This window comes from Muntiacus reevesi, chromosome 1 (genome assembly GCF_963930625.1).
Source record: "Muntiacus reevesi chromosome 1, mMunRee1.1, whole genome shotgun sequence".
Taxonomy (NCBI): Eukaryota; Metazoa; Chordata; class Mammalia; order Artiodactyla; family Cervidae; genus Muntiacus; species Muntiacus reevesi.
Window position 1 is genome coordinate 185,637,216 of NC_089249.1, and position 12,760 is coordinate 185,649,975.

The 12,760-nt window shown below is 50.3% G+C and overlaps 1 non-coding gene across 1 annotated transcript; it reads left to right on the forward strand.

The window, feature by feature from the left end:
• The first annotated feature begins 12,431 nt into the window (after nucleotides 1–12,431).
• On the forward strand, nucleotides 12,432–12,556 carry LOC136156485 (U6atac minor spliceosomal RNA). Its single transcript, XR_010661029.1, has one exon. It is a non-coding gene; the product is annotated as a U6atac minor spliceosomal RNA (small nuclear RNA).
• Nucleotides 12,557–12,760: the final 204 nt, after the last annotated feature.

The following is a 12,760-nucleotide window of genomic DNA, read 5'->3' on the forward strand; positions in this document are numbered from 1 at the left end:
AAATGAATGAAGCCTGATACACGACACAGTGTGGATGAACCTCAAATTCATCACCCAGAGCGAAAGAAGCCAGATATAGAAGGTCTCATAGTGCGTAATTCCATTTATATGAAATGTCCAGAAGAGGCAAATTCATCAAGACAGGAAGCAGCCTAGTGGCTCCAGGGGCTGAGGGAGGGGTTACGAGAAGGGACTGCTCATGAGAACATCCCTTTTGGGGTGATGAAAACGATCTACAATTAGATACTGCTGGTGGTTGCACAATTTTGTAAATGCACAAAGTGCCCCTGAATTGTTTGTTCACTTTAAGATGGTTTGTTTCATGTCATGTGAATTTCAGCTTACTTACAAAAAAAAAAAAAAAAGATTTTTTAGCTGTGTGGCAGTGTCCTGGGGCTGGTTTCTGGGGGGGCGGGGGTTGCATAAAATTTCAGATGGTGAAGCCTTGTACTATGATCTGATTTTCTTGGCCGAGGACGGGATGTGCCCCTGCCCATTAGACAGTCAGTGCTCCGTAGGGAGAATTGCTTCCACAGCTGGGGCGAGGTGGTCCCACCCTGCTGTAATGAAATGCCTGCTTGCTTTAGCTCTGCCTGCCTGCTGGACCTTGCACTACACACACGCCACCCCCTCCCCCAGCTCTGTCCCCTTACAGAATCCTCCTAAGGGCCATTGTGAGCCCATTTCCCAGGTGATGAATTGAGGCTCAGATTCCCTTGGTAATCCAGACAGACGGCATGCAGCCGAGCCCCAGGTACATCAGGTCCGGCTGGCTCCAGCGCCGTGTGCTCGGTATACCCCCAAGTCCTTGCTTTCCGACCTAGGATCCCTCCCTCCCACAAGGGCGGTGTGGCAGGGGCTGCGGTGCGGCCACACGCCTCCGCACACACCCACTCACGTGGCTGGGCTCCTGCTGCCCTGGGTCTGCTGGGAAGCCGTGCCAGGTGCAACCTGTTTCCCTTGGAAGGGAGCCGAGCCCGAAGTGGGATGGGAAATGCTCTCAGCGTCTGATTGCAGGCGGGGTGGGCGATAGGCTCTGCGGGAACTGCTGGGGGAGCAGCGGGGAACATTCTGAGCTTCACGGGGAGGGGGGCCAGGGCAGCCCCTGCTGGGTGATCGCTAGGCACATCGCTCCTGCTCTCAACCTCAGTTTTCTGCTGTGAAATGGGCTTTATGAGAGCTACTGCCTCTCGGAGGAAATCTGAGGGATTACTGTTGTTGTTTAGTTGCTAGGTCGTGTCCGACTCTTTGCAACCCCATGGACTGTGGCCTGCCAGGCTCCTCTGTCCATAGCATTTCCCAGGCAAGAATTTTGGGTCCCCTTCTCCAGGGGATCTTCCTGATCCTGAGATCAAACAGGTGTCTCCTGCATTGGCAGGAGGATTCTTTACCACTGAGCCACCTGGGAAGCCCAGTGTGAGGGATGGATGAGAGAACTAGGGCTTCAGGCAAGGGGGAGCCCTGCTTGGCAGGTGCAAGTTGGGACAGGAAGGACTGTTTGGATCCTAGATGGGACAAGCAAGAAACACTCTGGGCTTCAGATGGTAAAGAATCTGCCTGAGATGCAGGAGACCTGGGTTCAATCCCTGGGTCAGGAAGATCCCCTGGAGAAGGGCATGGCAACCCATTCCAGTATTCTTGCCTGGAGAATCCCATGGACAGAGGAGCCTGGTGGGCTACAGTCCATGGGGTCGCAAACAGCCGCACACCGTTGAGCAATTAACACTTTCCCTGGTGGTCTAGTGGTTAGAACTGCACTTCCACTGCAGGGGCCAGGGATTCGATCTCTGGTCAGAGGAAGTTCCGCATGCCTCACGGTGCAGCCAAAAAGAAAAAAAAAAAGCAAACAGTATGTTTTGGCAGTTCCTCAAAAAATTGAAAATAGAGTTGCAACAGATGAATTGATAAACCCAATGTGGCATATATGTTTGATGAGCTATTATTCAGCCTTTAAAAGGAAGGAAATCCTGACACCTGCTGCAGGTGGAGAGAACCGGGAGGATGTCACACTGAGTGGAAGAAGCTGGTCGTGAAAGGACAGATACTGTGTGATCCCACTTCTGTGGGAGCCCGAAGGTAGTCACGTTCGTAGAGACAGGAAGTAGAATGGGAGTTGCCAGGGAAGGAGGGAAATGAGGGGGGGTTAGCATTTAATGGGGACAGAGTTTCAGTTTTGCAAGATTAAAAATTCTGGAGATGGACAGTGGTGATGGTTGCACAACAGTGTGAATGTACTTAATGTCATGACCTGTGCTCTTTAAAATGGCTAAGACGGTAGGACGGCCCTGGGGGTCCAGTGACTGACTGTGCTCCCCATGCAGAGGCCCGGGCTTGGGCCCTGGTCAGGGAACTCGATCTCACGTGCCGCAACTAAGAGTTCCCACGCTCCTAAACCAAACGATTCTGCATGCCACAATGAAAACTGAAGATGGCACATGCTGCAACTAAAAGCTGGCAAGCCGAACAAATAAATAAGTGCATGTGTGCATGCGTGTGTGTGAGTGTGTGTGCGCGCGCGCTAGTCGCTCAGTCGTGTCCGACTCTCTGCAGCCTCACGGAATGTAACTCCTCTGTCCATGGAATTTTATAGGCAAGAATACTAGAGCGGGTTGCCATGCCCTCCTTCAGGGGAATCTTCCCAACCCAGGAATCGAACCCTCATCTCTTGCATCTCCTGCATTGGCAGGTGGATTCTTTACCACTAGTGCCACCTGGGAAATTTTACAAATTGGCTAAGCTGGTGAATTTTGTGTCTTATCATGATTTTAAGAAAGAAGAAAAGAGCCCAATGATGTGTTGGAGCTGCTCTGGGCTCAGACTGAACCAGGTTTGTCTCTCTGATTAGAAGACCACCAAACCAGCTGCCTGCCAAGCTCCAGCTCATCCTACAAAACCCAGCTCGAACGCCCCTTCCTCCAGGCAGCCCTCTCGGATCCCCCAAGTAGATCCTGCTTTGCCACTGGCCCCCCAGCCCTCCCCTCTTCTGGCTCATCCCTGACCTCTCTGAGATGGGGTGTCTGTCTGGCTCAGTCAAGGGATGAGGCTGAACTGATGAGAAGTCGGGGAGTGGGGAATCCTGCTTTGAGGATAGGAGAGTACAGGGCGACAGCACGGGAGAAAGGCTTGGGAACCAAGACCATTTGTTCAGTAGGCAGTGACCGCTCCTCCCACACCTGCCACGTGCCCTGGGGAGCTCCCGCTGTGGGGGACACAGCAGGACACACAGTGTGTGGTCAGGACTGGGCTGGGGCTGAGCGGCAGGGAGGGACATTTGGCTCTGCCTCAGTGATGCCGGCACCTGGCCTGGCCCTGCCAGGGGGAGCTGGAGGCCCTGGCCGGGAGAGAGAGAGGCAGAAAGGACTGTCCCTTCGAGGCTGGGCTGGTGAGGGTGAATGCGTGTCTGTGTCCTGTAGGTGTGAGCTGTGCGTGTGTATCCTTCTGTGCATCTGTGTTGTAGGTGTGTCTCTCCGTGTCTGTCGTGTGTATATCTGTGCATTGTATGTGTCTGTGTGTGTATGCGTGTGTGATGCACCTGTGTGTGTGTGTGGGTGTGTGCACATGCACACGTGCGTATGTGGCAATTTTGAGGAACTGAATCCCCCGCTCAGATGCGTTTGCTGCCCAGAGACTGCGGGAAGTCTCTCCACGCCGTCATCACCCCCACACCCTCCCTATCCCACAGTCCCGTGTCCCCAAGCCTTCTTAGCTCTCGGGCCACACTCCAAATCCGACGTCTTCTCTCCGTCACCCAGAACCTCTGGCCTCCCCACCTCCCTCCTGTCTGGCTTCACCCCTCTCCCATCAGCCACCAGGGGAAGCTGTGAAAACCTCAACCTCTCTGGGGCTCCCCATCCCCTTCCCCTGGGGCTCCTGGTCTTTGTTCTCCCTGCCACACCCAGCCTTGGCCTCAGCCCTGTGCTCCCCGGGAATGTCTCCCCGTGCCAGGCTGAGGCGTCCCTGCCCTCACACGACCCCCCACATGCTGTCAGCATGGAGATAACTGTTGTCCCCGCCCCTTACCTCATGCTCTCCAGAATAGAGGTTTTTGAGTCTGGTCCCGATGCCTCTCTGCATTGAGAATGAGATCTGGTACACAGCAGGTGCTCAATAAATACCCAAATGAATGAATGAGTGTGGGAGGAGGGCCTGGAGAGGTCAGAGGAGCCAGATCCAGCAGGTACTCACCTGAGGGCCTAGGCAAGTGACGGATGCTGAGAAGCTATCTGAACACCTAAGGGGGGCCACACATGGTCTTAGAAGCATCGTTTTGGTGTGCGCTGGACAAGAGGCAAGTGCCAGGTATGTGGGATTGTGTCAGGAGCTGGGCTTGTCCGGTGGAGATGGTGGAGATGCAGGGGCTTAGACTAGTTGGGGATGGGAGGCAGGGGAGAAGCGGGAGAGCTGAGATTCGGGAGGTGAAAATGGCAGGACAGTCAGTGATACATGATCCTTGAGTTCCCCTTTGTGCCTTGAGTTGACTGGGCAATCGCTCACTAAGGCTGAGGAGGCAAAGTAGAATGTTGAGTCCTTCTGGGGATCCCTTGACTCTGTGGCCATTTCCTGCGAGGAGGGAGGACCTGGAGACTTTGTTTCCAGAAAGCTGAGATAGAGGATCCCCTGAGGGAATGGAGAAGAAACAGTGGTAGACAAAACACAGGAGATGGTGGCCTGGAAGCCAAGGACAGAGGCCCCCCACCTTCAAACAGGTGAGTGTGGTCTGCACTCCTGTACTTCCCAGAGAGGATCTTGGCATAGAATCCAATGGGCAAGGACTTCCCTGGTGGTTCAATGGCTAAGACTCTGGGCTCCCAATGCAGGGAGCCTGGGTTTGATCCCTGGTCAGGGAACTAGATCCCACATGCTAGTACTAAAGATCATGCATGCCACAGTGAGGATCAAAGATCCCATGTGTCTCAACTAAGACCCGGCACAGCCAAATAAGTAAATATATTTAAAAAAGAAAGAAAGAAAGAAAGAAAGAAAATCTGGTGGGCACAGAGTCCCAATGCAGTGGAGTTGGAACATGCATGAACCACAGCCCCACCTGCAGGCATGAAATGGAAAAGACTGGCCCCTAAGTGCTGGTGAAGGCGTGGAGCAGCTGGAACTCTCTCTCACTGGTGTGGGAAGTAAAATGGTCCAGCCACCTTGCAAGACGGTTTGGCAGTGTCCACGGAGCATAGGTCTCCCCCTCCTCTATAACCGAGACTTCACACCCTTCGGTATTTACCCGCAAGAGATGAAAACACGCAGCAGCCACAAGACCTGGGCACACGTGCTTGGAGTAGCTCTGAACACAAGTCAGACGCCCAGTGACAGGACTGAGCCCACAAACTGCCGAGTTGTGCGGTGGGACAGTATACAGCAAAGAAAAAGGATCGGGGGATGTGGGTGAGTCTTGGAAGTTATGATGATGAGCAAAAGCGGACAGATCCCAAACAGGACACATGGTGTGAGGCTGTGTATCTGAAGTTCAAGAACAGGCAAAATGAACCAATGGTGTTGGCCAACAGGATAGCTCCTTCTGGGAGGCAGCATGAGAGATACGGCCCAGGGGATGGAGGGCTGCTATGTGTTGATTTGAGCATCCACAGAGTTAAAAATGCATCAGGCTATGCACTCAGATCTGAGGATCTAAGTATTTGGCACAAATTTCTGTGTATCTCTCAATCCAAAGGTAAATATATACAGTCACTAAAAACTCAGATGGTAAAGAATCTGCCTGCAATGCAGGAGACCTGGTTCTGATCCCTGGGTCAGGGAGATCCCCTGGAGGAGGAAACGGCAACCCACTCCAGTATTCTTGCCTGGAGAATTCCATGGACACAGGAGCTTGGCAGGCTATAGTCCATGGGGTCGCAAAGAGTCAGACATGACTAAGCACAAATAGGCAAAACTAATTTGGTCAGCAACTGAAATACATGAGATTTGTTGGGGTAGGGAGGTTGGGTAGTGATTACTGAAAATAACTTGCTGGAAATTTCCTAGCATGGTATTCCCAGTTTGGCCAAGAGCCATGACCTTTTAGTTTTATAAAAAAAAAAAAAAAAAAAAAAAAAAACAGTTAAATGGCTCAAAAAAACATGGAATTACCTTATGATCCAGAAGTTCCAGTCCTAAGTACATAACCAAAAGAACTGAAGGCAAGGATGCAAATAGATATTTTTGCACCCATGTTATTAAGAGCACAATTCCCCTTAGCCAAAAGGTGGAAACAACTCAAGTATCCGTCGACAGATGAGTGGATGAACGTCTGGTAAGTCCACCCAATGGAATATTATTTTGCCACAGAAAGGAAAGCAGTGACACATCTTACAATGTGGATGTATCTTGAAAACATCATGCCGAGTAAAAGCAGCCAGACAAAAAAGACTACACAGTGTGTGATTCCATTTACATGAAATGAAGAGAACAGGCAAAACCACAGAGATGGGAAGCAGATCGGCGGTTGCCAGGGAGTGAGGGAGGAGGATGGGGAGTGACTGCTCATGGGGACAGATTTCCACTTGAGGTGGTGAAAGTTCTGGAATTCGATAGAGGTTGCGGTTGCACGAAGTTGCTTGTCTCTCGTTCTTTATTTCTTCTAGGTCCTTGTTAGCTGTGTTAGTGTCCTTCCTTATCACTTATAATATTCTTTATTTTAAGGTCTATTTTGTCTGAGACGAGAATTGCTATCCAGGCTCTTTTGAGTTCCATTTGCAAGGAATATCTTTTTTCATCCTCTCACTTTCAGTCTGTATGGATCTCTAGGTCTGAAGCGGGTCTCTTGTAGACAGCATATATATGGGTCTTGTTTTTGTATCCAGCCAGTCAGTCAGTGTCTTTTGGTTGAAGCATTTAACCCATTTACATTTAAAGTAATTATTGACATATGTGTTCCTATTGGCATTTTCTTAATTGTTTTGGGTTTATTTCTGTAGGTCTTTTCCTTCTCTTATGTTTTCTGCCTACAGGAGTCCCTTCAGCATTTGTTGTAAAGCTGGCTGGGTGGTGCTGAATTCTCTTAACTTTTGCTCGTCTGTAAAGCGTTTGATTTCTCCATCAATTTTGAATGAAATCCTTGCCAGGTAGAGTAACCTTGGTTGTAGATTTTTCCCTCTCAGTACTCTGAATATATCCTGCCACTCTCTTCTAGCCTGTAGAGATTCTGCTGAAAGACCAGCTGTTAGTCATACAGGGTCCCCTTTTCTGTTGCTTGTTTCTTCACAGTATTGCGGATGCACTAGATGCCCTGGGATTGCCCACTTCAAAAGGGTATGTGAATGGTGAGATTACGTGAATTTCACCTCAGCTGAAAAAACAGCACTGCCTGCCAATGCCAGAGACCCAGGTTCAGTCCCTGGGTAGGGAAGATCCCCTGCAGGGGGAACAGCAACCCACTCCAGGGTGCTTGCTTGGAGAATGCCATGGACAGAGGAGCCTGGTGGGCTACAGTCCATGGGGTCGCAAAGAGTCAGACATGACTGAGCACACAGCATACACACAAAAACAACAGTGAATTGGTAACACTGAGGTCTTACACCTTCTAAAAGGATCCTGACCCCTTGGAAAGGGCAACAAGTCATTCCTACTTGGTGGACAACAACCTAGAACTGATTTCTTCTAACAAAATGGCATGTAGAATCTCCCTGTGGTCATGGACACAGGCCCAGAGAGGGTCGGGAGTCTGCTTGAGGCCACACAGCAAGGCTCAGCTTTGGACCGGGGCTCCCGGGTGAGCTTGAATGAGGCACAGACCCAGCTCCCCACCTGTTGAGTGGCTGGAAGGAAGTGGGTGAGGGGTACCGTGCCTGCTCTCCCCCAGAAGCCCCCCACGCCCCCAGGAGGAGCACTGGGTATAGAGCACATGTGCAGTCCTGGTGCCTGGGGACTGCTCCAGCCTGTCTTTGGGCCTCAGTTCCCCATGCGGGGAAACTGAACAGGCCAAACTGCCCTGTTCAGGCAGGTACGGGGCCACCTACATGAGCTAAGTTCCCCTGAGTTTGGGAGAGTCGGCCTGAGCCCTTGGTGGCCCTGACTTGATCCTTCCAGCCAGGACAAGCTGCTCAGTGGGTAGCACAGGCCCTGCCTGAGATCAGAGTCCCCGCGCCTCTGCCCACCCTCCATCCATCTGGGGCTGAGAGGGCACAGCCAGGCCATCTGGGAGCAGTCAGAACCCGAGACCTTTCCAGGAGGCACCCAAGCCTCAGTCTCTACATCTGTCCTGCTCAGGCAGAATGAGAATCCCTCACACAGGATAACAGGTGCTTGGGGGCAGCTCTGTGCTCAGAGACGGCCTGATCCTTCCCATCCCCAGGTCTGTCCAGCCCACCTTTCTCTGGGGCCTTGGACCTGCCCTATTCGAAGGTATCCAAGCATTTACTTATGACCTGTGGGTGCCTCCTGGTGGTCAAGGCTGGCAGAGCCTTGTGAGAGTGTCCACAGGCTTGAAGCTCAGCTCAGCACTGCCCGGGACCGTGGGGACACAGCAAGGATAAACCAGATTGGGGATCCTTCCCTTCGGGGGGCTTCTAGGCAGATCGGGGACACAGGAAATGTGGAACAAAGAACTACTGTTTGTAGGAACAAGCTGGCGTGGCTGGGGGAAGTTGAGATTTGAGTTAAGCTGTGTCAGGAAAGAGGCGGCCAAGAGATGGGTACACAAGACAAGGTGGGGGAACAACAGGTGCACGGGCTCCAAGGCAGAAACAAACCTGGGGCAGAGATGTGCGGATGGAAAAAACACAGGGGAGCAGGGGAAATCTAGAGGGAATGGGGCCGGACACTCAGGAGGAGAGGGATGGTCTTACTCTGAGGGCACTGGGAGCCATGGCAGGATTTTGAGCAAGGGTGGGACATGATCCCAATTACAGTCTTTATTCAGAGTGATCTTAGGGGACTTCCCTGGTGGTGCAGTGGATAAGAATCCGGCTGCCAATGCAGAGGATGTAGGTTCAATCCCTGGTCTTGGAAGATTCCACATGCCAAGGAGGAATGTAGCCCCTGAACCACAACTACTGAGTCTGCTCTCTGCCTTTCTCACAACTAGAGAAAACCTGTGAGCGGCAACGAAGACCCAGCACAACCAAAAATAAATCTTTTTTTTTTAAAGAGTGAGCCTAGGCTTGTCACAAAAACACTGGTGATAGTTTAACATGTGTGCACCACTGACCAGAAGAAATAAAATTTGACAACTGCAATCGAGGTTCATGGTCCCTAGCTCAGCCCTGGACACTCCTGTCACTGCCCCAGAAGGTGATGTTGTCTAGAATTTGGAGTTTGTCTTTCTCTTGTGTGTGTGTGTGTATTAGTCGCTCAGTCATGTCCGACTCTTTGTGACCCCATGGACTATAGTCTGCCAGGCTCCTCTGTCCATGGGATTTCCCAGGCAAGAAGACTGGAGTAGGTTGCCATTCCCATTCCATTCCCTTCTCCAGGGCCTCTTCCTGGAGCCCCTTCCAGGCTCCCCTTCCAGGGATCCAACCCCGGTCTCCCGAATTGCAGGCAGATTCTTTACCATCTGAGCCACCAAGGAAGCCCGTCTTTCCCTTATATGATTTTGCATTTTATTATATACTATGTGGCCCTAAGGGCTTCCCAGGTGGTACTAGTGCTAAAGAATCTGCCTACCAATGCAGGAGACGTGGGTTCGTTCCTTGGGTTGGGAAGATCCCCTGGAAGAGGAAATGGCAACCCACTCCAGTATTCTGGCCTGGGGAATCCCATGAACAGAAGAGCCTGGTGGGCTACAGTCCACGGGGTCGCAGAGAGTCGAATGTGACCGAGCATGTGACTCAGTGAATCACATGGATGTAAATGTTGTAGTGCTGTTTTGCGTGAGTTTAAACTCTGTATGAATGGGGGGGGGGCACACCCTCCTGCGATTTGCTCGTTCCATCAACAAGGTTGATGGATTTCTAGTTGTCAGTGTGTTTCACTGGTTTTTAGGCTTTGAAAGGCTGAGGTACAGCAGGTGTACACCAAGGGTTAAAGCGCATGCCTCAGTGCTCGTGAGCTGCGTGCCCATAAGCAGCACCCAGGTGACTGTGTAGAAATCTACCTCCCATCATTCCAGAAGGTTCCGTCTGGCCAGCGGCCTCCTGGCCCCAGCAGCTGCTGTTTTCGCGCGTGGGGTGATTCTGTGAGGTTACGGGCGAGCTCCTGTGGCTTTGTCATCGCTGTAACTCTTCCATTGTGTGGCTCGTCCACTCCTTGCGTTTCTAGTCTGAAGCTCTCGTGTGTCACGCTGCTGTGAACTTTGGAGCCCCTCTCTTTTCATGATATGTGTGCTCAGCTGTCTGGGATGAATGCCCAGGGGTGAAATGGCAGAATCGCAGCCTGGGCAAACAGTCAACTGTGGTAAGACTACTGGGCGGAGCTGAGAGATGTGTTAGCATTCCCAGCCCTGGGCCGTTCGCTGAGTGAGCAGAATATTCACGTGGATGAATTGACAACAGTTCTGCCATCATCCCGCCAGTTCCCATTTGGTTGTTTTCCATTGTCAGCTCTTACAGGGCCGTGGTGAGTGTTCTTGGATTGTTTGTGCTTGTGTGAGGGGCATGGGGGGGCTGCGATGGAGTTTGGGCCAGGGCCAGGGGAAAACAATGGCATCCTTACTTTAAGTTAATTAAAATTAATGAAAATTCAGGCTTCCCAGATGGCTCAGTGGTAAAGAATCAGCCTGCCAAGCAGAAGATGCAGGTTGTATCCCTGGGTCAGGACCATACCCTGGAGGAGGAAATGGCAACCTGCTCCAGTATTCTTGCCTGAAAAATCCCGTGGACAGAGGAGCCTCTAGGGCTATAGTGCATGTGGTCACAAAGAGTCAGACACCACTGCACTCAGCGACTGAGCATGCAATTAAAATTCAGCATTTCTGAGCCAGGGCTATGAAATCTCAAGGGGCTTGTGGGGGTACTGATTCCTGGCCCTTCTTCCCTGCTCTGAGCTCCTGCCAGAGAAGGCCATTAATGCACATTTACTTCTGTGCTTCTTGAAGCGCAGAATCTCCAAGGACTTCCAAGATGAGCACTTTCTGATGTGCGTATTTAGATGCTCAGTCGTGTCTGACTCTTTGTGACCCCTTGGACTGCAGCTCGCCAGGCTCCTCTGTTCTTGGGGATTTTCCAGGCAAGAATACTGGAGTGGGTTGCCTCGCCCTCCTCCAGGGGATCGTCCTGACCCAGGGATTGCACTCACATCTCTTAGGTCGCCTGTGGTGGCATGTGGATCCTTTACCACTAGCGCCACCTGGGAAGCACTTTCTGATGCTTGATGGTAAGTAGCTTCTGTCTATTCCTACACCTGTTCCTGTTAGAAATGTCTGCTATATCTAACCGTTCCTTTCCCAAATTTACTGATGTGGTTCAGTTTGGTGGTGGGATGAGTTACGTTGCTCAATTAGACTCTGTGGGAAGGTATTTTCCTAAGAGTAAACCCTGCTTAGTCATGTCGTAATACTGACCACTGCTCAATTCTGATTGCTAATATTCTGTTTGGAAGCTCTAAACTAAGGCTTGTCTACAGTTACTTTTTTTTTTTTTCTTCTATCTTTAACTTGTTTTGAGTATTTAAGTGCTGGCTCCTTCAAAGAATGAACTGGGGAACTTTCCACCAATTTCATTGCCTGGAATTAGAGTCATCTGATTTTAATATGGACCTTTGTTGACAAAGTAATGTCTCTGCTTTTTAATACACTGTCTAGGTTGGTCATAACTTTCCTTCCAAAGAGTAAGCGTCTTTTAATTTCATGGCTGCAATCACCATTGGCAGTGATTTTGGAGCATAAAAAAATAAAGTCAGCCACTGTTTCCACTGTTTCCCCATCTATTTGCCATGAAGTGATGGGACCAGATGCTATCAACAAAGGTCTGTCTAGTCAAGGCTATGGTTTTTCCAGTAGTCATGTATGGATGTGAGAGGTGGACTATAAAGAAAGCTGAGCGCCGAACAATTGATGCTTTTGAACTGTAGTGTTGGAGAAGACTCTTGAGAGTCCCTTGGACTGCAAGGAGATCCAACCAGTCCACCCTAAAGGAAATCAGTCCTGAGTGTTCATTGGAAGGACTGATGTTGAAGCTGAAACTCCAATATTTTGGTCACCTGATGTGAAGAGCTGACTCATTTGAAAAGACCCTGAGGTTGGGAAAGACTGAAGGCAGGAGGAGAAGGGGACGACAAGATGAGATGGTTGGATGGCATCACCGACTCAATGGACATCAGTTTGGGTAAACTCTGGGAGTTGGTGATGGACAGGGAGGCCTGGCGTGCTGCAGTTATGGGGTCGAAAAGAGTCGGACACAACTGAATGACTGAACTGAACTGATTTTAGTACATTAAATTGGGGGGATTGTAATATTATACTTGTAATGTTCCTTTAAAAAATGTACAATTTAACAGAATTATGAGGCAACCATCTATGTCACCACCACCCACTTGAGAAATAGAATATGGTGTTGTATGAAAGGAGGAAAGGTTAGCACCCCTTTAACAAGGATGGAAGAGGCCCTTGGGCCTGACAACATCCATACCGTTAAGGCATTGCCTCCTACTTCATGGCATCTAACCACTGTTTTTATTGGACCTAATTAAACTTAAAAGTTTTTGCACAGTAAAGGAAACCATAAACAAGTTGAAAAGACAACCACCAGAATGGGAGAAAATAATTGCAAATGAAGCAACTGACAAAGGATTAATCTCCAAAACATATAAGCAGCTCATGCAGCTCAATATCAGAAGAATAAACAACCCAATCAAAAAAGTGGGTTAGAAGATCTAAACA